Source organism: Podarcis cretensis (assembly GCF_951804945.1).
Source record: "Podarcis cretensis genome assembly, chromosome: 16".
Lineage (NCBI taxonomy): Eukaryota > Metazoa > Chordata > Lepidosauria > Squamata > Lacertidae > Podarcis > Podarcis cretensis.
In genome coordinates, this window is record NC_137186.1 from 36,878,204 (window position 1) to 36,903,229 (window position 25,026).

The following is a 25,026-nucleotide window of genomic DNA, read 5'->3' on the forward strand; positions in this document are numbered from 1 at the left end:
TCCATTAATTGCATTGGCAATTGCATTAGTGGCTGAGAGTCCCTGAGAAGGTTGTGTTTTGCTTTGGTTTTTAACACCCGGGGAAGGCAATGCTTTCTTTGTCTTTAAAATGAAACGAACCACCCCTCCCACTTCCCACCCTTCTCCAAGCTCCAGGCTTTTATGTGGTGACATGTAATGTGTTTTTCATCAAGTGGTTGCTGTTTCCTTAACTTTAAAAGTGCCCATCACTTATCATTGGGAAGGACTTTGTGATGGGGGAAGTTGAAGTTCCATGCCTTGGGATTGGTCAATAGAATCATAGAACTGTAGAGTTGGGAGGGACTCCAAGGGTCATCTAGTCCAACCCTCTGCAATGCAAGAATCTCAGCTAAAGCAGCCATGACAGGTGGCCATCCAACTTCTGCTTAAAAACCTCCAAGGAAGAAGAGTCCATCAGTGTACTGGAAGCAGCAAAGATCGGCAGTGTTGAAGCACGATTCTTCAACATCAACTTTGTTGGACTGGTTATGTTGTGCTGATGCCTGATGATCGTCTTCCAAAGCAACTACTCTATTCCATACTTAAAAATGGAAAGCGTAATGCCAGTGGTCAACAAAAGAGGTTCAAAGACTCTCTCAAGGCAAATCTTAAAAAATGTAGTATAAACACTGACAACTGGGAAACACTGGCCTGCGAGCGCTCCAGTTGGAGAACAGCCTTTACCAAAGGTGTCATGGGCTTTGAAGACACTCGAACTCAGGATGCAAGGGAGAAATGTGCTAAGAGGAAGGCACGCTTGGCAAATCCACACCGTGATCAACTCCCGCCCGGAAACCAATGTCCCCACTGTGGAAGGACGTGTGGATCCAGAATTGGCCTCCACAGTCATTTACAGACTCATTGTTAAAACCGTGTTTATGGAAAACAATCTTACGCGGCTATGAGTGATCGCCAAAGAAGAAGAAGACTGTCAGAAATCTCTTCCTGATATTTAGTTGGAATCTCTTTTCTTGTAACTTGAATCCGTTGGTTTGTGTTCTACCCTCCAGAGCAGGAGAAAACAAGCTTGCTCCCTCTTCCATGTGACAGCCCTTGAGATATTTGAAGAAGACTATCCTAGCTCCTCTCTGTCTCCTCTTTTCCAGGCTAAACATACCCAACTCTCTCAACCTTTTCCCATGTTTGTGTATACATCATCTTGCTTCTTTGCCAGGGTGCAGGTTTGACGCTAAGATGTGCTCGTTGACCCACCACTGGCTCAGTTTGTGCCTGAGTGATGAGATGCTCAGAGTAAGGAGCTGGGACAGAGTAATGAGAAGGGATTAGTCTCTTGGGGAAGGGCTGTGGATCAGTGCTGGAGCATCTGCTCTGTATTGTGATGGCCTTGGGTTCAATCCCCTTTATATCCAGGTAGGATCCTTGTCTGAAACCTTGGAGAGTTGCTGCCAGTCGGCGTATTTTGGTGCATGCATGGAAAACAGCATTTTTGCCATTTGGAACTGGAGAGGGGCAGAGGGGGGGAGCTGTAAGTTGAGTGAAGACACTTTTAGTGCCCAGGGCTTCTCTGTGAGTATCTGGTACGGGGTGGCAAATCTACAGTTTTGCCAGAGTGACTGTTTGCTGTTTAATCTACATATCAACAAGCAGTTACTTAAGCAGGGCGGGATTTAGGTTTGATGAGGCCCTAAGCTACTGAAGGAACCGTAATAGGGCCCTTTATATGTCCAGCTGCTCTCTGTCAACAACAAATTGTTGCTGTTTTTTGTGTTGAATATATGCTATATGGTAATTTATGGACCTAATAGGTATCTAAAGCCATTTGCACATGTTGCCATGTAACCAGTCCATGCAGAATGTAGGCACCCTATATATAGAAATGAGCAAACCAGTGATATTTTAGGGAACAGGCTAGCAGGCAGGGCCCGTTACTTACATCATAGGAGCCTACACAACACAAAACACTGTTGCTGTATGCAGGTTTTGTTTTATTTGTTTGTTATCTTATATTTTGGAAATGTACATCCAGTTTTGTTTTGTTTTTTAGCTTACATGTAAACGCGGCACTGCACAGATGCCAAATTTCCCCAGAACCCAGCTCCTTCTCTTAGGTCTCTAAGAAGATAATAGTCTAAGCCCAAGCATCTTTATTCAGAAGTAATACACAGTTCAAGTGTATTCCTTTAAATTGGGGGGGGGGGGTGTCAAGAGACCGGAGCCCTAAGCTATAGCTTGTTTAGCTTATATGTAAATCTGGCACTTAAGTAATTTAAGTAACTTAAGGAGGTATAAGTCAGAAAAGCAGGGCCGGCCCAATACATTTTGACACCTGAGGCAAACCACAAAACGACATATGCCTCCCCACTGTGGAAGTGCTGGAGGTGATGCTTGTGGGGAGATGTGTTGCCAACTGCACAAGAATCCCCCTATTTTAATTTATGAAATGCTGTTGGAGGAGATGCAGTCGTGTGCATCAGATTTAGAGGCACCCCAAATCCCAAGGTGAAGAGGGTGCCCCTTGGGTGTTTGTTTTTTTGCTTGTCAGAGGTGAAGCAGGGTGTATACAGGGTGTCACAAGGTGAAGCAGATGTGATTAATCATCTACTCAAAGCGGTTTATACTTTCTGAATGGGGTGGGTGAGGAATGATGTAGACTTGAATGAATCCCCAAGCAATGTATGGAGTGTCTTGGAATAAGGCAGATCATTTTCCAAAGCGCCAAATAGGGATCCGAAACCAAACCTGTGCTCAGTTCAAATCCCTGGTATGCAGACCCCTATCACGGGACGCACCTTTTGAAAGAGTCTCCCTTTTAATGACTCCTCTGCTCTTTTTCTGTTGTCCACCATCCTTGATTTCATGAAATTAAGAAGAGAGGTGGGGGTAAGATATGAGAGAGGAAGAGATTCTCTAGGTATCGACAGAACATATGGTGCTGAGCAAATTAAATATAAAAGCATGAGAGCTTTTGAGCAGTCATTTTTTAAAAAAATAGGCTGCACAAATTTAATCTTCTGCTACTGTACTTTAATTATCCAAAAGTGAATTCCCACTAGGTCCCTGCTGCTCTCAGTTCCTTGCACTGTGCAAAGGTACGATGCGTTAAATTTATGGCTGCTGTTTTGTAACTCCACTGAGATTGCCACTAAATGCAAGAATCTGGTAGGAAGCTTGCTTCTCTATAACCCTCAGCTTTCTTTTTTTTATTATTATAAAATATTTATTTGTTTTTCCAAATACATAAAAAGACATACACCAAAAACAATATGCCAAATAAAAACAAAAAATCCAGTTTTCAGACACGTTTTTACAGAACCTTCTTTCTTGACCTCCTCACGCCTCCCTTTTTTGTGTTCCTCTTTGTCCAATCAGATACAGCAAATCCTTACCCTTCTTCAAAACTCATTTCTAATTATTATAATCACTTCTATTATGTCTCCAATCTTTCCTCCTTATAATTGAACACCTTTAACATATTATTTACTTTGACATAATATAACCTTATTTTTCCACCCTTTTTCTATTACATTTTTTGCATATTTTTTAACACTGTACCACTGATGCCATATTATTTCATATCCAACATCATTTTAGCATTCATACACTTTACAATGTTTCTGTAGATAGTTCTTGAACTTCTTCCAGTCCTCTTCCACCACTTCTTCTCCCAGGTCTCGGATTCTGCCAGTCATTTCTGCCAATTCCATATAGTCTATTACTTGCATCTGCCATTCTTCCAAGGTGGGCAAATCTTGTGTCTTCCAGTACTTTGCAATGAGTATTCTTGCTGCTGTTGTCGCATACATAAAAAACGTTCTATCTTTCTTTAACACCAATTGGCCGACTATGCCCAAGAGAAAAGCCTCTGGTTTCTTAGGGAAGGTATATTTAAATACCTTTTTCAGTTCATTATATATCATCTCCCAGAAAGCCTTAATCTTCGGGCACGTCCACCAAAGGTGAAAAAAATGTACCCTCAGTTTCTTTACATTTCCAACACTTGTTATCAGGCAGGTGATAATTTTTTGCAAGCTTAACTGGGGTCATGTACCACCTATAAATCATTTTCATAATATTTTCTCTTAAGGCATTACATGCCGTAAACTTCATATCGGTGGTCCACAACTTTTCCCAGTCAGCAAACATAATGTTATGACCAATGTCCTGTGCCCATTTAATCATAGCTGATTTAACTGTTTCATCCTGAGTATTCCATTTCAACAGCAAGTTATACATTCTTGACAAATTCTTAGTTTTAGGTTCTAACAGTTCTATTTCCAATTTCGATTTTTCCACCTGGAAGCCCAATTTTCTGTCCGCATTATAGGCCTCTCTTATTTGATAATAGTGAAGCCAGTCTTGCACTTTATCTTTTAATTTCTCAATCTTTTATCTCCTTCTTGTTCTAATATCTCCCAATATTTCGGCCATATAACCCTCAGCTTTCATTAATCCTACTTTGGGTGGGGAATGATGGCCCTTCAAGTGTTGTTGGGCTATAACTCCCATCATCCCTGACCCATGCTTGTTGGGGCTGATGGGAAGTGGAGTCCAACAAAATCTGGAGGGCCACACATTCCCTGTCCCTGATAGCACCACCAACACAAATGCAAGTTTCCAGACATTGTGAACATCAGAAAAGCCTTGAAAGATATGCATGGGGTGTCTGGTGAAATTTCACCATGTCCCATCTTCCTAATGCCCTATACACGAACATTGATTTTAATATACATGGTTGCCTTAGCTCAAAATCCATAGGGAATATTTACCATTCAAGCTTCTTAGCTTCTCTTGGAAACGGAGCTTATCATTGTTTGCTAAACTGGTGTTGGGGGTCTGCTAACTACCATTTAAGTTGATGTTTAGACGGTTTGTCCTGAGCAGGAACCCAGTACCTGAGGGAGGAGACGGGAGGAGCAGAGCAAAATAGGGGGGGGGAGGTTGAAAATGTAGCTGGATGTGATTATTAAAGATCTCCTTAGAGCACACCAAAATCTGTTTGTCATGGATAAGGATCTAGACACCAAACCCTTTCTGCTTTTCTTGATATTTCTTGGAGCTTGCCCTTCCAGCACATTCATTACGATATGTAGTTTTGAGTTTTTGTATTGTAAATCACTCTGTGATCCTTGGGTGGAGGGCGGCATAGAAATTTATTCATTAGTAATTTTTTTATTATTATTATTATTATTATTATTATTATTATTATTAATCTCCAGTCTCTCTGTGGCTTACTTTGCATGTTGCCTTGAATGGCATGGTAGTCTTTGCTTATGTGGTTGTTTCTAGACCAGTTCTGAGCAGGGCTCTTTTTCAGCCAGAACTTGCCGGAATTCAGTCCTTTCCAGTTGGCACCTTTCCAGTGGGTACCAGTGCCACTATAAGAGAAAAAAGGTGTTTGTGGTGAGTTCCTTCTGCCAACCTAGCAGTTTGAAAGCACGTCAAAGTGCAAGTAGATAAATAGGTACCACTCTGGCGGGAAGGTAAACGGCATTTCCGTGCGCTGCTCTGGTTTGCCAGAAGCGGCTTAGTCATGCTGGCCACATGACCCGGAAGCTGTACGCCAACTCCCTCGGCCTATAGAGCGAGATGAGCGCCACAACCCCAGAGTCGGTCACGACTGGACCTAATGGTCAGGGGTCCCTTTACCTTTACCTTATAGTGGTGAGTTCTCTTTTTCTAGATAAATAGCACTGGTCCCGGGGGCATGTGTAGCAGACTCACCCCACTAACTGCCCCCAATTCAATATAGTGGACCTACTGCACAGTACGCCAGTTGAACAAATTTCTACAATTTACCACAGGCTTTCTTGTGGGGGGGTCTTGTGTGAAGGAAACTTCAATTCAGGGAGTCTCAGGCAGATCAAGCAAGGAGCTTTTATTTACAAAAAGAGGTCAGTGAAACAAAGTTGGGTCAGGAGATGCATTCTTTCAGGCAGAAGTTAACTTAGAACTAAATATGAAGATGCTATAGATTTTAATCACAGTATTATATGCACAGCTTTCCTTAAACTTCCATTACCCAAAAGTCAGTTGTTCCACTTCAGTTTCTGTTACTTCTCTCTAGGTCTTTTCGCTATGGCAGGTATTTCAGGTCAATTCCTTTGACACAGCACAGCTTCTTCCTCCACAGCTTAATACTTTGGTTCATGAGTGAGGGGGTCTCTCTCTTAACAATCGCACTCCTATTCCAATCCGTATAACAGACCCAGTGGATTACCTCACCCCTTGTTACTGGCTTGGGAGTTTCCTCTTTCTAGAATTCTCCCTTCTGGACTGAATTGAGAACCAAGTAGACTGTATTCTCACTGCTTCTACCTCACTGCAAAAAGAGCATTTTTCCTGCTCTTTTTGCAACAGCCTTGTGAGGTTGGACACAAGATAGTGGTAAGTCATCAGAGAGGGGACCCTAGAAAGTTCTATGGTGTTGTCTTGGAGATCCTGGGACAGTGCCTCTTGGATCACATGCTAACACAGGGACCATGCACTTCAAATATATGTTAACACGTGTTCACATGTTTCAAGGCTACGGCTCTTGAATCACATCCCAGGCCGGATTTAGGTTTCCTGAGGCTCTCAGCTACTGAAGGCAATGGGGCCCTTTATATGTCCAGCTGTCCTTTGTCAACAACAAATTGTTGCCGTTTTCTTGTGTTGAATATATGCTATATGGTCATTTATGGACCTAATAAGCATCTAAAGCCATTTGCACATAACAAAATGTGTATTTTATCAAAGTAATTGATATAGAAATGAGTAAACCAGTGATATTTTAGAGAGCAGGCTAGCAGGCAGGGCCCATTACTTACATCATAGGAGCCTACATAACACAAAACACTGTTGCTGTATGTAGGTTTTATTTTATTTGTTTGTTATCTTATATTTTGGAAATGTGCATCCAGGTTTTTTTTTCCTTTAATTTTTTTGGGCCCCCCAAGAGAGTGGGGCCCTAAGCTATCGCTTGTTTAGCTTATACGTAAATCTGGCACTGACCACATCCTGACACAAGCAGGTGTTAGTGCCAGGTAGTCTGCATGATGCTTCCCATCCTTACCCCATCAATCCTTAACCGCTGGCTGATGGTGGTGGGAATCACATCTGGAGAACATTGCTTTGGCTACCTCAGTGCTAACATCTGCCTGTCTCAGGATGTGATTTAAAGAGATGCAGCCTTGAATAGGTGAACCAACAAGGAGTTTGAAATGGTTGCAGGTTTTTGTTGTTCTTTCTCTTGCGTGCGCTTTTTAATCGCCACATATCTGATTGCGGGAATCAATTCCTGATTACAGAGAAACAGCCTCATGGCTTGGGTGGGCTCTTTATTGATTTCCGTGGCTGCTATTTTTATGCCCTGTATATTATCTGATGTTGTGCTTTTAGGCTAGGAAGGAGCCCGAGCCACCCTTTTGTTGATCATCTTTTATTAGGACATGTTTTCATTTGCATCTTAAAAAGAAACCCTAATTATGGAAGTGAGCTTATTTAAAATGCAGATGGTTTCTCCATTAAGGTGGTGGTGGTGGTGGGGGGAAACCCTGCTGTGTGGCTTAGCTGACTTCTCACTTGGCTGTTAACAGCAGAGGCTTTTAAATGTCACCAGCTCCTTGCCCTTTTGTAGCTTGACCCACAGTTCACTCTTTCTCCCCCTCCCACCTTTCCAAACCGCACCTTCAACCATGTCAGCACTAAAGTTCAAATTGTAAACCAGACCTCACCGATGCACAGATTTTGTTTTTAAATACAGGAGTTCATAAACCAGCCCCTAGTTATTACCACAGAGGTGAACCCATGTCTGCGCTATAGCACTTCAGAGTCCGACCGCAGGTAGAATAATAAAGGTAAAGGTAAAGGTAAAGGGGCCCCTGACCATTAGGTTCAGTCGTGACCGACTCTGGGGTTGCGGCGCTCATCTCGCTTTATTGGCCGAGGGAGCCAGCGTACAGCTTCTGGGTCATGTGTCCAGCATGACTAAGCCGCTTCTGGTGAACCAGAGCAGCACACGGAAACACCGTTTACCTTCCCACCAGAGCAGTACCTATTTGTCTACTTGCACTTTGACGTGCTTTCCAACTGCTTGGTTGGCAGGAGCAGGGACTGAGCAACGGGAGCTCACCCCGTCGTGGGGATTCGAACCGCCGACCTTCTGATCGGCAAGTCCTAGGCTCTGTGGTTTAACCCACAGCGCCACCCACATCCCATAGGTAGGATAATAGAAACATACAATTGTAGAGCTGGAAGAGTTGAGCCACGGGGGTCATCTAGCCCCTGCAATGCTTGAATCTTTTGCCCAACGTGGGACCTGAACCCACAAACCCTGAGATTAAGAGTCTCGTGCTCTAGCGACTCTTGTTACTAAACACTTCTCCATTCATGAATATTGTGGCATGGCACCCCAATCTCCAAGTAGTACGATATTCCAGTGGTTCCAGGCACTTCCCCAGGGTTTGTGTTTCCTTTGGAATGAGGCACAGTGGAGACTGTGTTGTCTTTAGGATATGCGGTTCATTTACGCATACAGTGGTGCCTCGCAAGACGAAATTAATCCGTTCCGTGAGGCTCTTCGTATAGCGGTTTTTTCGTCTTTCGAAGCAAGCCCATTGACAGCTTAGCGGATTAGCGCTATTAGCGGTTTAGCGGCTTTTAGCGATCAGCTGTTAAGTGGCTTATCAGCGGATCAGCTGATAAGTGGCTTAGCGGCTTAGGAAAAGGGGGAAAAAAGGGGAAAAACCCCGCAGGAACTCGCAAGACATTTTCGTCTTGCGAAGCAAGCCCATAGGGAAATTTGTTTTGCGAAGCGCCTCCAAAACGGAAAACCCTTTCGTCTAGCGGGTTTTCCGTCTTGCGAGGCGTTTGTCTTGCGGGGCACCACTGTATATACAACCTGGGGGTGGTCCTGGACCCCAGGGCGGGCAATTTAAAGTGTCTATATAAGGGCGGGCACACCTTTGTTTGAGGCCCTCCTTTTCCTGCATGTGAAGGGGGCACCCTGTTGCTACAGTTAATAAAGATCAGGCTTACTAGCTGCTTTGCTTCTCAATATTCTCTGGTTGGTCTCTGTCATAGCTGTCAACTTTCAGATTTGAAAATAAGGGATCAGCAGCCTCGAAAATAAGGATCAGCAGCCTCACCTGTCCCGGGGACAGTCTATGGGATATCTAACAATCCCGGATAGCAGCTGGAAGCAGCGGGAAACGGCGCTGGAATAAGGGAATTTCCCGCCAAAAAAGGGAAGGTTGACAGCTATGGTCTTTGTTATTTTCTCCTACCAATAGAGAACCTACAAAAGGACTCTATATGGGCTCTTTGGTACCCCATAAGGGGAAAGGAGCAGGTTTTTTTTTACTTCTAACAATGGGCTGGATAATCCTGTGGCAATCCAGATATTGTTGGATTCCACCAGCCCAAGGCCAATTATGAGGCCTGCAACTTCTGGGCATCTCAGGTTCCTCATCTCTGAGTCATAGAAGAGATCATAGAATGATAGCATTGGGGAGGACCCCGAGGATCATCTAGTCTAGCCCCCCGCAGTGCAGGAATCTTTTGCCCAACGCAGGGCTCGAACCCATGACCCCAAGGTTAGGAGTCTCATGCTGTACCGACTGAGCTTGGGTGAAAATCTTGGCAAGTATTATTTCAGAACTCTTTGCAGCAACCCTGTAATCTGGATCAGTAGTAGTATCTCCATGTTTTCTTCTGGATGTACTCTGACTTGCCAGTAGCAGCCAGTCAAATTGCTGTTTTAAAGTCTATCCAAGCATTTCTCAATCTCTCTCGTTTCCTGTGCCTAGCTTCTTGAACTACGTCAAGGCCAGGCCAGTACAATTTGTGACTCTCAAGCCAAAACGCAACCCATCAAGGGGCTTGTTAGCCCCTAGGCTTGTTTCATTTTGATTCACTGCCTGCCTAATGCTGCTAACAAAAGGGTTGGGGTTGGGGCATTCTGAAGCATCCAACAGACTGTGATACATGGCAGGTAGACTGTGTCCAATTTTGTAGGTCCCTCAACCAACTCCGCTGTGAGAAATCCTGATGGGAAGATGGGAACACACTACTGGGCAGTGCATTGAGTGCAGAGGAAGACGATAACTCACAAAAAGTCCAACACGTTTTTCTCTCTCTCTCCCATCCCATCCTAACTGCATAATTTTACATTCCAGAAGGGCAGGGCTTTTGTTTTCAGATGCAAAAAAATTGATGCATGCGCTAACGAATGCAGGACAACAGATGCTTAACTCCAGGCAATGTAGAACCTTGCTGCACAGACAGTGGTGTCAGATTGCGTTAAATCTACTGGAGCCATCTCCCAATTGTGGTTTTTTTTGTTTTTGTTTATCTGTTGGCCTTGTACCCATTGAAACACACACACACACAAACACACACACACACTTAATATATATTGAAAATGTTTCATTTATTTCAAACCGTGGAAGAGATTTTGGCTTTCTTTCTGCAAAGATGCAAATGATCTGTAAGGTAACTTTTATTTTATTTTAAGCATTTATTTTCTTCGCAAATGAGCTCATATTTCTCCTACAGGGTTTTACAGAATGCAAGCGTGTTAAAGCTGTTCAGCAGCCTGACTTCCTATTAAAGTGGGACACTGAACCAGAAGAGGAAGGGGGTTTCTTATCTGATCTTATAGATGCCAAAGAGTTGTCGATTAAAATATATGGACTTTTGGGGGAGTGAGGGGGGGGGCATGTTCTTCAGCCTCTCGTGTTTCTGTTGCAGTCTTCACTCAAAATGCTTGCATTCACTTTGCAGGGAAAGTTTGTCTGTCTGTCTGTTTTTAATAATTTTGCTTAGCTAACAATGATTTAGAGAATGGCTGTGGGGGATATTCCAAAAATATTCTGGATATGGAAGAACAAGCATTTCTAGGATTCTAAAGGCACATGCAAAATTTGTGTTTCTGCTGAGATAGAATCTCCATGTGTTAAGGTGATGTAAAACAAACTGCCAGATCAGAATGTAAACAAGAAAACTGACTGAGCTGGTTGGTTTTTCTTGTTGTGCTTTTAATCTTGTTGATACTAAGACGTAAGCCCACCATGGTTCCTGCACATGGCCTTATTGTCTGTGTGGGGTTTTCTTTTCAAATTAAGCCCCTCTATGTTTCTTGCATTTATCTCTGTTTATCAAATGGATTGAAGGTTTTGATTGCATATTTACTGAATGGTGAGCCAGTGAAGGCACATAGTAACTGATGAGCTGATGATAACTGAAACATTCTAGAAGCCTGGAAGACCATTTGCCTGTTTCTCAATCTCTCTCTCTCTCTCTCTCTCTCTCTCTCTCTCTCTCTAAATATGTCTGATAATATTTCAGAAGTGTTTCTCTTTTCAAAGGGTTGTGTCCCGTGGCTAATAGTGGCTGGTTTCATGACTTATTAATCTCTCTCCAGCCTCCTTGCCTTCATCAGCAGCTGCTGGGGCAGGGAAGAAATTGATTTTGAATAGGTTAAATGGTGGACCTCATTTGACTGTGTCACTGCCTGTGTGGAAAGAGTGAGGGATAATTAACTTCTCAGAAATACAGCAGGCAGCGCTGACCCCTAGCTCCAAGATAGGGGCACCAAATAAATAAATAAAGCCATGTTAAAGGCCAGAAAGCACCTCCTTCAAATTAACAAGATGCTCCCCCCCCCTTTTTTAATTTAACTGATAAATTTGAGTTTCAAACACCCATCCAACTGTGCAGAGAGGCAGGTGGCAAGAGTGAGGAATCTGTAATTCTTCAGGTGTTATAAGATTCCCAGATCCCATCAGCTCAGTGGTCAGCGATCTAGGTGCTGACCTTTAAAGCCCTAAACAGCCTCGGCCCAGTATACCTGAAGGGGCGTCTCCACCCCCATTGTTCAGCCCAGACACTGAGGTCCAGCTTTGAGGGCCTTCTGGCGGTTCCCTCACTGCGAGAAGTTAGGTTACAGGAAACCAGGCAGAGGGCCTTATCGGTAGTGGCGCTCGCCCTGTGAAACGCCCTCTCGTCAGATGTCAAGGAAATAAACAGCTATCTGACTTTTAGAAGACATCTGAAGGCAGCCCTGTTTAGGGAAGTTTTTAATATTTTAAGTTTTATTCTGTTTTTAATGTTCTGTTGAAAGCCACCCAGAGTGGCTGGGGAAACCCAGCCAGATGGGCAGGATAGAAATAATAATAATAATAATAATAATAATAATAATAATAATAATAATAATAATTTCATTTGTAGTCCACCTTTCCTCTAAGGAGCTCAAAGTGAAGCACATCACTCTCCCCTCCCCACCGTGTTCTCACAACAACCCTGTAAAGTAGGTGAGGGTGTGACTGGCCCACAGTCACTCAGTGAGCTTGATGAGTTCATGATTTGAACACTGGTGTCCCAGGTCCTGGTCCAACACTGTAACTCCTGCATAACTCTGACCCTGAACTTGATGGCTGTGGCATGTGGTTTTTCTTAAGAGGTGGTACCCAGAACTGAACACAGTGCAACAGATGTGGTCAGACTAGTGAGGAACAGGAGGGAACAATTCATTCTTGTCACCCAGATGCTGTGGCTGCACGCACGCTGCACATTTAAAGCACTCAGCTTCCCCCAAGGAATCCTGGAAGTTGTAGTTTACCCCCTTCCCAGTTCCCAGTACCCGTAACAAATGACAGTTCCCAGGATCCTTTTGGGAAAGTCATGTGCCTAAAAAGTATGGTGTGTACACAGCCTATGCTTTGCCAGAAGCAGAAGCTCTTCTCTACTTGGTCCAGCCACATCCAGAGCATTGTGCATAAGACAGCATCCTATTTCCCCATCCTTGTGTGTTTCCAGCTTGCTCCCTTCCCAAAGTTGTTGTTGGCACCCATCTGTCTCAAAAAACAATGGAGTGCACTTCTGGGGGTTAAGTCAAACCGCTGCATTAGCAGCACCAAAGTACCGTATTTTTCGTCCCATAGGACGCTCCGTCCCATAGGACGCACCTAGTTGTTTTTTTTTTTGGGGGGGGGGGGAATAAAGGAAAATATTTTTTCCTTTATTTCCCCCCCAAAACCAGGTCGGGGAAACTGAACCAGGTCGAGGTACAGTGGGATGGCGGCGCTGCGCCTTCCTGCTGTCCACCGAGCTTGTGGAGCTGGCCGATGTCTGCCCGGCCCGCGGGGCGCTCTGCTTCAGGGTGCCCCGTGCCGGGCAGCAGGCTGCTATCCGCATCATGGGGAGCCCTGCGGGGAACTCCTGCAGGGCTCCCCACGCTGCACATGTCTGCCCGGCACGAGGGGCGCTCTGCTTCAGGGCGCTCTTCGCACCGGGCGTCAGGCTGCTATCCGCAGCCTAGACAGCCCTGCGGGAACTCCCGCAGGGCTGCCTAGGCTGTGGATGTGTTCCCGAAGCGCTGAGCGCTCTGCTTTCAGCACGCCCGGCGCTCTGGGAAGCAGGCTGCTATTTGCAGCCTAGACAGCCCTGCGGGAACTCCCGCAGGGCTGCCTAGGCTGCGGATGTGTTCCTGAAGCCTGGAGAGCGAGAGGGGTCGGTGCGCACTGACCCCTCTCGCTCTCCAAGCTTCAGCGAAAGCCTGCATTCGCCCCATAGGACGCACCCAGATTTCCCCTTCATTTTTGGAGGGGGGAAAGTGCGTCTTATAGGGCGAAAAATATGGTAACCTCTCTGAGCCACAAGTCTGGGTACGGTGTATGGAGGTCCTGGCTGCCTAGATGACAAGACCTTCTTCACAGCCTTGCTGATGTGGTCCAAAGCAAAGCAGGGCAATACGCTTGGCTCCAGCTTAGCTGCAGGAGAGTTGCCGGAAGGAGGCGTACAAGGACCATCAAACTGTCTTAGGGACTCCATTCTGGATTGGTGTAGAGTCTACTCCTTAGCCTTTTCTTCTCCCTAAGATGTCCCGTAAGGCAGTGGAAGTTTAGGGCTGCCTTCCTGGGTTATGAGCCCCAAGTACAATCCCCACAACTGAGGGAAGAGCCATAGTTCAGTGCCAGAGCATCTGCCTTGCTTGCAGAATGTTCCAGGTTTAACCCCCACATCTCCAGGTGGGGCTGGGAGAGTCTGAAATCCTGGAGAGCTTCGGTGCTGGCCATCCTGAGCTGGGTGTTGGACCACTGGTGTGACTCACAACAAGGCAGCACCCTGGAGTGCCCAACATGGTCAGCCGAGGCACATTCTGCTGGTTGATTGAAGTCGCTGAGAATGAAGATGCCACCTTGTGCTTTAGTCTCTCTCTTCTCTTTTTCTTCTAGAAAAATGAACTGAACAATGTCGTGCATGGAAAGAACTGCTTGAGGCTCCAGTATGCCAGCATATCTCACAAGGCACTTCAGTATGACCAGGTAAGTTCTCAGTACAGTGGCCAAAACTGTTTTGGGGGTTCATTGGTCTTTGGGCCAATGATCTGCTGGAAGCACAATGCTATGGATGAAGTGTGTGGACCTTCTGCTGCTGCCATCTTCTTCAGGTGCACCGACCTCCCCACTGCTCTGCTGCCAAGCTCTGAGTTTTGAGTAGTTTTCCTGCTGCATTAGCGACAGCAGTACACACACTTCTAGGCTGCCCAGAGTCCTTCCTCAGAGCAAGGCATTGTGGGAGAGCTGGCCACCAGCAGCAAATGCTTCTTGAAAGCATTGCCATAACAAATGGCATAACACCTTTCTCCCTATGGTTATTGGTCCCTACGGACTTTCTCGAGTGCTAAAATTTTATTTTATTTATTAAATTTATATGTTGTTGTTTAGTCGTGTCCGACTCTTCGTGACCCCATGGACCAGAGCACTCCAGGCACTCCTGTCTTCCACTGCCTCCCACAGTTTGGTCAAACTCATGCTGGTAGCTTCAAGAACACTATCCAGCAATCTCGTCCTCTGCCGTCCCCTTCTCCTTGTGCCCTCCATCTTTCCCAACATCAGGGTCTTTTCCAGGGAGTCTTCTCTTCTCATGAGGTGGCCAAAGTATTGGAGCCTCAGCTTCAGGATCTGTCCTTCCAGTGAGCACTCAGGGCTGATTTCCTTCAGAATGGATAGGTTTGATCTTCTTGCAGTCCATGGGACTCTCAAGAGTCTCCTCCAGCACCATAATTCAAAAGCATCAATTCTTCGGTGATCAGCCTTCTTTATGGTCCAGCTTTCACTTTAAATTTAAATTTATATATACTGGCCTATACCTGCGGGTCTCAGGGCGTATATAATGGGCTTTGGGGGCTCCCTTGATAGTTCCACCACCCTCAAGAGGTTTGGGGAATGGTGGCCTTGGAAAGGGCAGTCTCTGGGGCAGTCCCAAAGCCATGGAATCCCCCCCACACACTCACACACCGAATTGTGTCTAGCATCTTCATTGTAAGCCAGAGATGTGCCTTTGGACACTGGAGATAAATATTTAAGGATTCCTTCCTTTGGAGGTGTTTAAGCAGAGGTTCTATGATTCTATGACCCACTCTATTCTGTTGACTGAAGTCTGTTTTAACTGTTTCCCCTCCCCTCCCCGTGGGTGTAATCTTGGGGGCTTGAGCAGGGGACTGATCCACTGTTCTTCCTAATCTGATGCCTGAGGCAAAGGTGCTCACCTCACCCATCTGAGAGGGCCAGGCCTGCTTGGACAGTATTCAGAGGATCAGCTTGCTTATTAAAAGCAACCTGCAAATAAATAGGGCGAAAGTGCAACGTGCACCAGTAATACAACCAAAGGATATAAAATACAATACAGTGGCTAACAGACGCCTCGGATGCGACTCATTATTTGCTAGAAGTCCTGGGGGAAATGTCTTTTTAAGCCTCTTTGCTTGGAGCGAAACATACATTAGGTGGTCGTGCCCATTGCAACTTGTAGGGCTGTGAGGCCAAACGTAGGTAGAGATAGGCAGAGTAAACTACCGTATTTTTCGCTCTATAAGACGCACCAGACCCCAAGACGCACCTAGTTTTTGGAGGAGGAAAACAAGAAAAAAAATATTCTGAATCTCAGAAGCCAGAACAGCAAGAGGGATCACTGCGCAGTAAAAGCAGCAATCCCTCTTGCTGTTCTGGCTTCTGGGATAGCTGCGCAGCCTGCATTCGCTCCGTAAGATGCACACACATTTCCTCTTACTTTTTAAGAGGGAAAAAGTGAGTCTTATAGAGCAAAAAATACGGTAATTCTTCTGTTTAAAGTTCCATGATATTGCTTTAAATGTAGAATGTAAATGGGTTTTAAGCCTGGAATTACTTGTTTCCTTTTCTCTCTCTCTGTCCATTCTTTCATTTTGTAGCCTCTCAGGAGGGGCTAGGAAATAAAGGGAGATGTTTCGTAGCACATGTTCACAGCAACGTTCCTGAGCCACGTTTCATAATCTGCTCGCCGGTAGCTGTGATTAAGAGAGGGAAATTCATTAGCAGGTCTCTTAATTACAGATGCTCAAAAATGTGCGTGCATGCCTGCGTGCCAGATAAACTCTCTCTTCTTAAGTCAGCCTGGAAATAATCAGTATTCAGAATAAGGCTGGGTAGAGCGAGGAGAGGTGTGGGAAGCTGTGTGGAATATTTTGCTGGTCCTTAATGAGCTATGTCAAGGGTCTCCCCCCCCCTCCATGTTTAAAAGGGAGGAAGCAGATCTATTATAACAGGAAACCTATAATAAAGCTGAAATAGGGAGGAAACTGCCCATTAATTTTTTTGTTTATTTGTTTAGCGCATACATCTGAAGGGTGATTCCAAGTATGTTCAGCTGAAAGCACAAAGGTCAAGAACATAGGTGGGGAGATATGGGTGGGGCCGGTGTCCAGGGGCCCCACTCCATGCATTATTTGAATGCATGTAGACCTATTGTCTGACTAGGGTTCCAGTTTCTTCCTTGAGAGGGAAATTCTTCCTTGAGAGGGACGCGGGTGGGTTAAACCACAGAGCCTAGGACTTGCCGATCAGAAGGTCGGCGGTTCAAATCCTTGCGACGGGGTGAGCTCCCATTGCTTGGTCCCTTCTCATGCCAACCTAGCAGTTTGAAAGCACGTCAAAGTGCAAGTAGATAAATAGGTACCGCTCCAGCGAGAAAGTAAACGGCGTTTCCGTGCGTTGGTGTGGTTTGCCATAAGCGGCTTAGTCATGCTAGCCACATGACCCGGAAGCTGTAAGCCGGCTCCCTCGGCCTGTAGAGCGATATGAGCGCCGCAACCCCAGAGTCGGCCACGACTGGACCTAGCGGTCAGAGGCCCCTTTACCTTTACCTTTAGACCTATTGACTGTCTAGGGTTCCAGTTTCTTCCTTGAGAGGGAAATTCCGTTGGATCAATCCCTATTTGTTCTAAAGGTGTGTGTGTGTGTGTGTGTGTGTATACAGTGGTACCTCGGGTTACATACGCTTCAGGTTACATATGCTTCAGGTTACAGACTCCGCTAACCCAGAAATAATACCTCGGGTTAAGAACTTTGCTTCAGGATGAGAACAGAAATCGCGCGGCAGCGGCATGGCGGCAGCGGGAGGCCCCATTAGCTAAAGTGGTGCTTCAGGTTAAGAACAGTTTCAGGTTAAGAATGGACCTCCAGAACAAATTAAGTACTTAACCCGAGGTACCACTGTGTGTGGGGGGGGGCAGGATGTAATTATGCAAATCTTTGAGTCCTCCCAGTCCTCCTCATCTCTCCCTGTTTCGCACAAGTGGTACCAGTTTGGCTACATCAGGAATCCACAGCCAGGGAATGAGTCTGCTGTTAGCCTATAGCAGGAGTGGGAAACTTTTGGCTGTCGAGATGTTGCTGAGCTACAACTCCCTGCTCGTTAGCCAGGCTTGGATGGGAGTTGTGGTTCATCAACATCAGGAGGGGCAGGGGTTTCCCACACCTGGCATGTGGGAATGGGATGGCGGTGATGTGGATATGCTCTTAGGCAACCACAGCTGAACTGTGCAAATATGTTTCTGGGCATCTTGAATCATTGAAAGAGAAATTACCCAAAAGCAAACAAACAAAAGACCTACAGATTTGGTTGTGATTTAGTGTCATACTAAATCTTTTGCTCTTTAAGTTGCCACAGGACCATCTTTGTGTTTGGGGTCACAGGCTAGTTTGGCTACCGCTTTATAATTTGTTCTTGGAGCAAAGTCTTCTATAAGAATCAGGAGGGCTGTATCTAGCAGTTCTTCAAACTAGGTCAGCCGTCTTTTGCTGCCACTGGAGTTGGGGAAGAAGGGGGGGCTTCGCTGTTCCGACACAATTTTCATTTCATGTATGGCCCATATGTTCCCGAGACAGCAGCTTGCAGAGGCGATCATTAGATCCACTTGCATAAGCATGAACTAATGGGATTGACAGATTCCATGGGCACATTTGGGACGGGGCAAAACAAATCAGCTGCTGCTTGTGCACCCAGCTCAAGGCAAAAATCTAGAGGGAAGGAGAAAATGAGGCTCTGTTGCCAGGGGGCAGTGTTTAAGCAACACCCAGCACACCTGGGCACCTCTCTACCTTCTTTGCCAAACACATAAATTAAAAACCCAAGTTTCCGAGTGAAGGAACCCCCAAATGCTGAGCTCTAGCTCTGGAGCAGCTACTTGCTCCAGCAAGTCTTGTTTGCTGGCGGCAGCACCAGATGAGGCTATCTTATTAGGGCAAATGGGGCACTGCCTGTGAAGTTAACATGTGAGAGTGCTGGAGGTGAAATAGTTAAGCAGGTTACCCAATCAGAACCCAGGGGGGTGGAGTCAGAGGGACTATAAAACCAGCTCTGGGAGGGGTGAAGGGGAGAGTTCATTGGGAGTTGGGTGGTTGGTTGGAGTGGGAGTGAATTGGGATAGAGTCTGTGGGTAGGTTGAGTTAGTGTAGAGAAATAAGCTGAGTCAGGAACAGTTAGGAGCTAGGAAGACGAGTAAATATCTGAGAGGTGGTTTGGTGAGTGAGAGCAGGTAGCGGAAATTATAGGTCTGAATAGGCACCCCATGATTGTAATTGACCGATACCATTTATGAAACCACACGCTTGTTAAACTGCAATAAATAAACAGAAGTTTATGTTCCAATTTAACCATGACTGGACTCAGTATTGTACCAGGTAGGGCCTGGGTGGTGGCAGTGAGAAATAAAGTGGTGGAACAGGGATCAATAGACCGTGAAACGTCCGGGGACCCTGTGTGATCACCACACTGCCCCACCAAGCTCAGTCTACCCTCAGCCCCCCACCTCCCTTGTCTTCCTTCTTACTTAAAGCCAGACCATGGGATGCTACTACTGTACCTGTCAGATTCATCCTACAGACCCCAGCAGAGATTAGTCTTGTGTTTGTGCAAAACTAGCATGAGTTGGCTCTGCCTGTCATTGGCTCTGGCGCCACCTACTGTTGGCCTCCCTGTGTTCCACCCTAGCAAGCCCCACTGGGCAGTCCTATTTTCCAGTGTCTGTCCCAGGATGAATGACTATTCCCACTTTATCCTGCTTATTTGCCTTTTGGAGACGACTTGTTCCGATTTGTAGTGCGAGTTGCTGGGATTTGTCATTCTTCAGAGTTTCGCTTCCGTCTTTGGAGCTTCTAGAAATTAGGTGTCAGAGTGGTTAATAGAAATGTTGTCTCTAGCGTCAATGCATGCACTTGTTCACTAAGACAACTGCTTCTCGCCACTGGAAACCATACTCTGAAATTCCTCTGGCTTCTGTGAGCTTCCGTGGCATACATCTCACTGTAGTGGTGAAGACTGTGACTGAGCAACCTTTGTGTTGCCTTCTCAGTCTACCGTTCTGGTGGTAACTTCAAGCCCCCTCTCCCCGCTTCTTTGAGTTCTTTATCTTTAAGCTAGATTTGGAACACAGAACCCTTTAAATATAAGGTGCTTCCAATAAAGGGCAGTCTTCTGGCACATAAAATTGCACACACAGGTGAAACTCGGAAAATTAGAATATTGTGGAAAAGTTCATTTATTTCAGCAATTCTTTTTTTTTAAAATAATATTTATTGAAATTTCCAAGAAAAAAGAGAAAAAATAAAAAAGAACAAAAAAAGAAATTACATAATCCAAAAAAAGAAAATACAAAGTACAGAAAAAAAGGAAAAATAAGAACAGATTAAAAACAAATCCCTCTTTCTCTGTCCTATAATTCATTTACTTATTTCCATGACTTCCTCACACCTCCCTCCTTTGTATTCCAATTCAAATAGTTAATTCAGCAAATTTTTCCCTCCTTATTTTATCTTCGTTCTTTATCTTAAACATATTATATCATTCTATTTCTCATCTAATTATCAAGCCATTTTTTGCATATTCCTTTTTAACCTTATTGTTAGAAATCACTTCGTTTCATTCCTACTTCATTTTAACATCCATTGATTTTACACTGTTTCTGCAAATAGTCCTTAAATTTCTTCCCATAAATTTTCAAAGTTTAAACCATATTTATACTTAACTTCTTCAAACCTTTCTACTAATGCCAATTATTTCCTTTCCAACAAATTCCCTGTTTTTTCATTAATATCAAACTAATTCCAAAAATAAAAAGAAGTTCTCCTCAAGTTTTTATCCAACGTCCCTTCTTCCTGGTTTCGGGTTATGTCAGTCCTTTCAGTCTCACGACCAGTCCATCAGTCCGGTGTTCTGATATCCGAGGCTCTTAAGTCACTTCCATGCCCCCTCTGCAGATTTTGTTGTTCCTGTTTATTCTTACACCCTTCCCTGTCCCTTGTTGGTTTCTTTCGTAATTTCTTCCCTTTCTCCTTGGGGGGTGGGCTTCCGGGGAACTCCAACCGGTAATAGTCTCCGTTTTCTTTCATCAAGCTAGCCCATTCCCCAGAGTCCCACTCCCCCAGGTTAATTTTGTAATCCAAAAAGTAGTTGTTCCAGAAGTAGTTGTCAACCTGTTCCAAAGTCCTGCCAGAGCTAAAAGCTTCCTTAACTCCAAACACTTCCAGAGACACATCATATTCAATCTTGCAGTACTGCGACTTTTGGTCCTGCAGGACTTTAGGTTTCTCCATCTGTATCTTTTGAAGTGCAATCACAACCTCTTCCGTCATCATCTGCCCTTGAACTTGCCCTGTCAAGCCAGTTTCCTGAGTTAGTTGTTGTAGAGCTTCTTTATCCTTATTTTCTGTTAGTTCATATTTACTGGCTACAACAGACATAGAGTCTAGCTTTTCGTTCATTAAGTCCATTTTCTCATGCAGCTGCTGTAGCTTAGCATTTATTCTGCCAAGGTCAGACAACAAGGTTTCTTCCCAGCACATTGCTGTTCAAGGTCAGGCGGCCAGTCCCACGGTCTAATTCCCAGAATTGTAGAATTTCACTATAACCTGCAGCAACAAATTGACAAGCTCCCTCTAGGGGACACAATTTCAGTTCACATCCATCTTTAAAATGTATCGAACAATGGAAAATTTACTTTCAGTTTTCAAATACTTTGTTTCCTTAACATGCAAAATGCAGAAAGCGGCATTAAAGTTAATTTATTTCTCTTCTTTTTACTATCTGTCAAGAGTAAACCATTTTCAATCGATGGGCATCTCCAAAACTTTCTGTCCTGACACCCCGTCCCCAGGTTTGGGACGACGGAGACTTATGTTCCTTTACTCTCTCCTGCAGGCTTAGGAAATCAGAGGTCCCCCCCCCTTTTCCCCTGCTGTCAAGGGGGGTTTTGTTGTTTATGAATGCAGGAAATTTCAGTCTTTAAATCAATTTTCCAGGCTAATTAGCTTATAAGGTCTTTGCTTCAGTCTGTTTACAAAGCGGAAGGCGGACTTCCTGTTTAGACCTTCCCGCTTCGTGCCTAATTCGTAAATTTTGTAGTTTTCTTAATCAAATCTTCCGTTTTTACTCACGGGTATTTTTTGAGTCCAATTATCATCAGGAAAAAGTCAGCGCTCTCCGGTGATGGCTGCGTGGCTTCCCTCCGTGAAAGTAGCAGTCGGTTCGATGCACCGCGCTGCTCACCCCACTTCGCTCCGGAGCCCCGAAAAGGGGTTTCCCGGCGAGTAGGGGAGGCGCTCTTGGCGCTCTGCCAAACCCCACGTCCCCAGGCTCCTCCGCCTGGGGTTTCTAGCGGGCCCCCACCTTCGCCGCGGTGGGAAGACCCAACTTTCACGGAGCCCGCTCCTCCAGTCGGAGGAACTCCGCCATTCACCGATGGCGCTAACCCGGAAGTCCCCCCATTTATTTCAGCAATTCAACTTAAAAGGTGGAACTAATATATGAGATAGACTCATGACATGCAAAGCGAGATATGTCAAGCCTTTATTTGTTATAATTGTGATGATCATGGCGTACAGCTAATGAAAACCCCAAATTAACAATCTCAGAAAATTAAAATCTTAAATGAGATCAGCAAAACAAGGATTGCAAATAGAGCAGTATTGGACCACTGAGAAGTAGAAGCATGCATATGTATTCAGTGCTTGGTTTGGGCCCCTTTTGCATCAATTACTGCCTCAATGTGGCATGGCATGGATGCTATCAGCCTGTGGCACTGCTGAGGTATTATGGAAGGCCAGGAAGCTCCCCAAATCTCTAATTTTCTATTCTAAGTCTATTCTAATTGACAGTCGTCAATCATGTGGTTCTTCTTTCGCATTGATGGCACCTGCGGAAATGCAATTTGTTCTGTCTCAGTTTTTCCTCTGCTCTTGTTTAGGTGAAAACAGACTATGTTCAGCTTAGAGAAACCCTCGCCGCAGTGACCAAAGAACGTGATTTGGCTGTGAAGGAGAAGCACCAGCTCCGAGCCAAACTGGAGAACTTAGAGCAGGTCCTAAAGGTATGTAGAAAGAAAGCTGAGAGACTGTATGTGGAGCTCTCTGGTCCCTTGAATGTAAGTAGTGTCATTGTCATTGCAAGGAAGATACTCAGCAAAGGGCTGAATTGTTTGCAACCTATGGCAAGGCCCAGCTTGGCATTGCAACCTTGGAATGTTTGAACATTCAAATAGGAGGAAGATCCTGTTGATCTGCAGGCTGCTGCTGTCACAGCTGCCCTTGCGCCTCCATTTTGCATACTCTCTATGCAATCTCCTTAGTTTGTGCTTGTGTCAAGCAAACTACATACACCAGGCATAGGCAAACTCAGCCTGCCAGATGTTTTGGGACTACAGTTCCCATCATCCCTGACCACTGGTCCTGTTAGCTAGGGATCATGGGAGTTGTAGTCCCAAAACATCTGGAGGGCCGAGTTTGTCTATGCCTGACATACACACTAGTCGACTCTGTTGTCTTCTCTTTGAGACCTTTGAAATTGATGGCTAAAATAAAATACATTAACAGCCATAGATCTGGCTGCACACCCTCTTCACAGAATCCTATATTCTACACAGTTTCCTCTGATATATGCACTTCCTGTATGCACTGTGCGCTTGGAGAATTGCATCACAAAATCTGGTTTTCATCACCAATTACTGTTGTTTATTTGTATGCCACCTTCCCATAGTTAAGCCATGCTCAAGGCAGTTTACATTCTTAAAAAGATTTACATAATTACAAAAAATATATACAACAAAAGTAGCTGTGAGCATTAAATAAAAAAAAATCTCAAGAAGTGTACAATAAAATTAAACAATCCACACATAAATCATAATAGGTACCCCTGCCCGTACGGGCCAGTCTTGACAGACTCTGGGGTTGTGCGCCCATCTCACTTAAGAGGCCAGGGGCCAGCGCTGTCCGGAGACACTTCCGGGTCACGTGGCCAGCGTGACATCGCTGCTCTGGCGAGCCAGAGCCGCACACGGAAACGCCGTTTACCTTCCCGCTGGTAAGCGGTCCCTATTTATCTACTTGCACCCGGAGGTGCTTTCGAACTGCTAGGTTGGCAGGCTCTGGGACCGAGCAGCAGGAGCGCATAATAAGGTCTCATAATAATAAAAAATACCCAAAACCCCCCCAAACAAACACCAATAGCAGCAAAAAATTAAGCATCTTGATGACAACAGTTAATCCTAGACAATACACCACCCTGAGAATCTCTGGGCGTTCTGAGCAGCACATCCTACAGGACTCATAGCAAATGTGGTTTCCGTTCGCGTATTGGTTCGAGAAGTGCGAATTACACTGTTTCTCATTAAAATGCAAACAAAATTGAGTTTGTTTCAATTGGTTCGCTGCCTACATCATGTAGTAGCCTACCCAGGAAAGTGGTCTTCATTTTCCGCCTTTGAATATAAAAAAGCAGCCCTGCACTGAGGTGGAGCAGTTTTAATTCTCCCTTTCATTATATCGAGATGTATTAGCTTTGCAGAAGAGCCAGGGCTGAAATGTGCTGACACAATGCTCCAGAAAGTTAAATATAACATCTCAAAGGAAATGGATCTCCTTTCCCCCCCCTCTCTTCCTTTCTGCCCAATGTGCTCCAGCCTCCTATCCGCCCTGACTCTTCTGTGCCGTGGATGTGGCTTCGGCTGAGCGAGGCGACAAGCCCCTTTGATCGCCACATTCTAGCGCAGAATTAAATTTGGGTCGCTTCCCTCCCTGCGTTCCAGTTATCTTTCTGAAACAAGGCAATGACATTCAAAAAGCCATCTGAGTCTCCGTTAATGTCGACGGTAGGCTTTTATAAATATTGGAACTTTTAAAAATAAACCTGTTCCCGGGGCAGATTCCTTCCCCACCACGGAGATCAGCTTCCTCAGCAAAGCCGTCTTGTCGCCTGGAGCAAGAACACACACTTTGGAGACGACTGGGATGGGGCAATGTGGAAAGAGAGACAAATGCTGTAACTCGCCCTTCGGAGGCTGTGATGCTGTCATGATTTTTGCATCCAGCAGCAACGTGGACAGAACTTGAAGTCTGCAGGGGCGCCAGGTGGGGAGCTAGGTCTGGGCTCAGAGATGACTGCAGAAGATAGAGAGGCTGTTGTGCCGGGGAGACTGGACAAGAACTCCCAGAAGGACCTCCCAGACCACCAGGGCCTGTAACAGCGGTCTTGAAAGACCTACACTGGCTCCCAGTATGTTTCCGAGCACAATTCAAAGTGTTGGTGCTGACCTTTAAAGCCGTAAACGGCCTCGGTCCAGTATACCTGAAGGAGCATCTCCACCCCCATCGTTCTGCCCAGTGCTGAGGGCCTTCCGGCAGTTCCTTCACTGCAAGAAGCCAAGTTACAGGGAACCAGGCAGAGGGCCTTCTTGGTAGTGGCACCCGCCCTGTG

The 25,026-nt window shown here is 45.3% G+C and overlaps 1 protein-coding gene across 15 annotated transcripts in view; it reads left to right on the forward strand.

The window, feature by feature from the left end:
- Positions 1 to 25,026, forward strand: part of RIMBP2 (RIMS binding protein 2) — a 187,907-nt gene that overhangs the window by 74,274 nt on the left and 88,607 nt on the right. For 13 of the 15 annotated variants that reach the window (XM_079956383.1, XM_079956390.1, XM_079956377.1 and 10 more), the window contains exon 1: positions 22,541 to 22,645. The gene's annotated coding sequence lies outside the window, so the exon portion shown is untranslated. Of the gene's footprint in view, positions 1 to 14,195; positions 14,286 to 22,522; positions 22,646 to 25,026 lie in introns of those variants that run through there. The other 2 variants (XM_079956387.1, XM_079956382.1) reach the window with 1 other exon arrangement.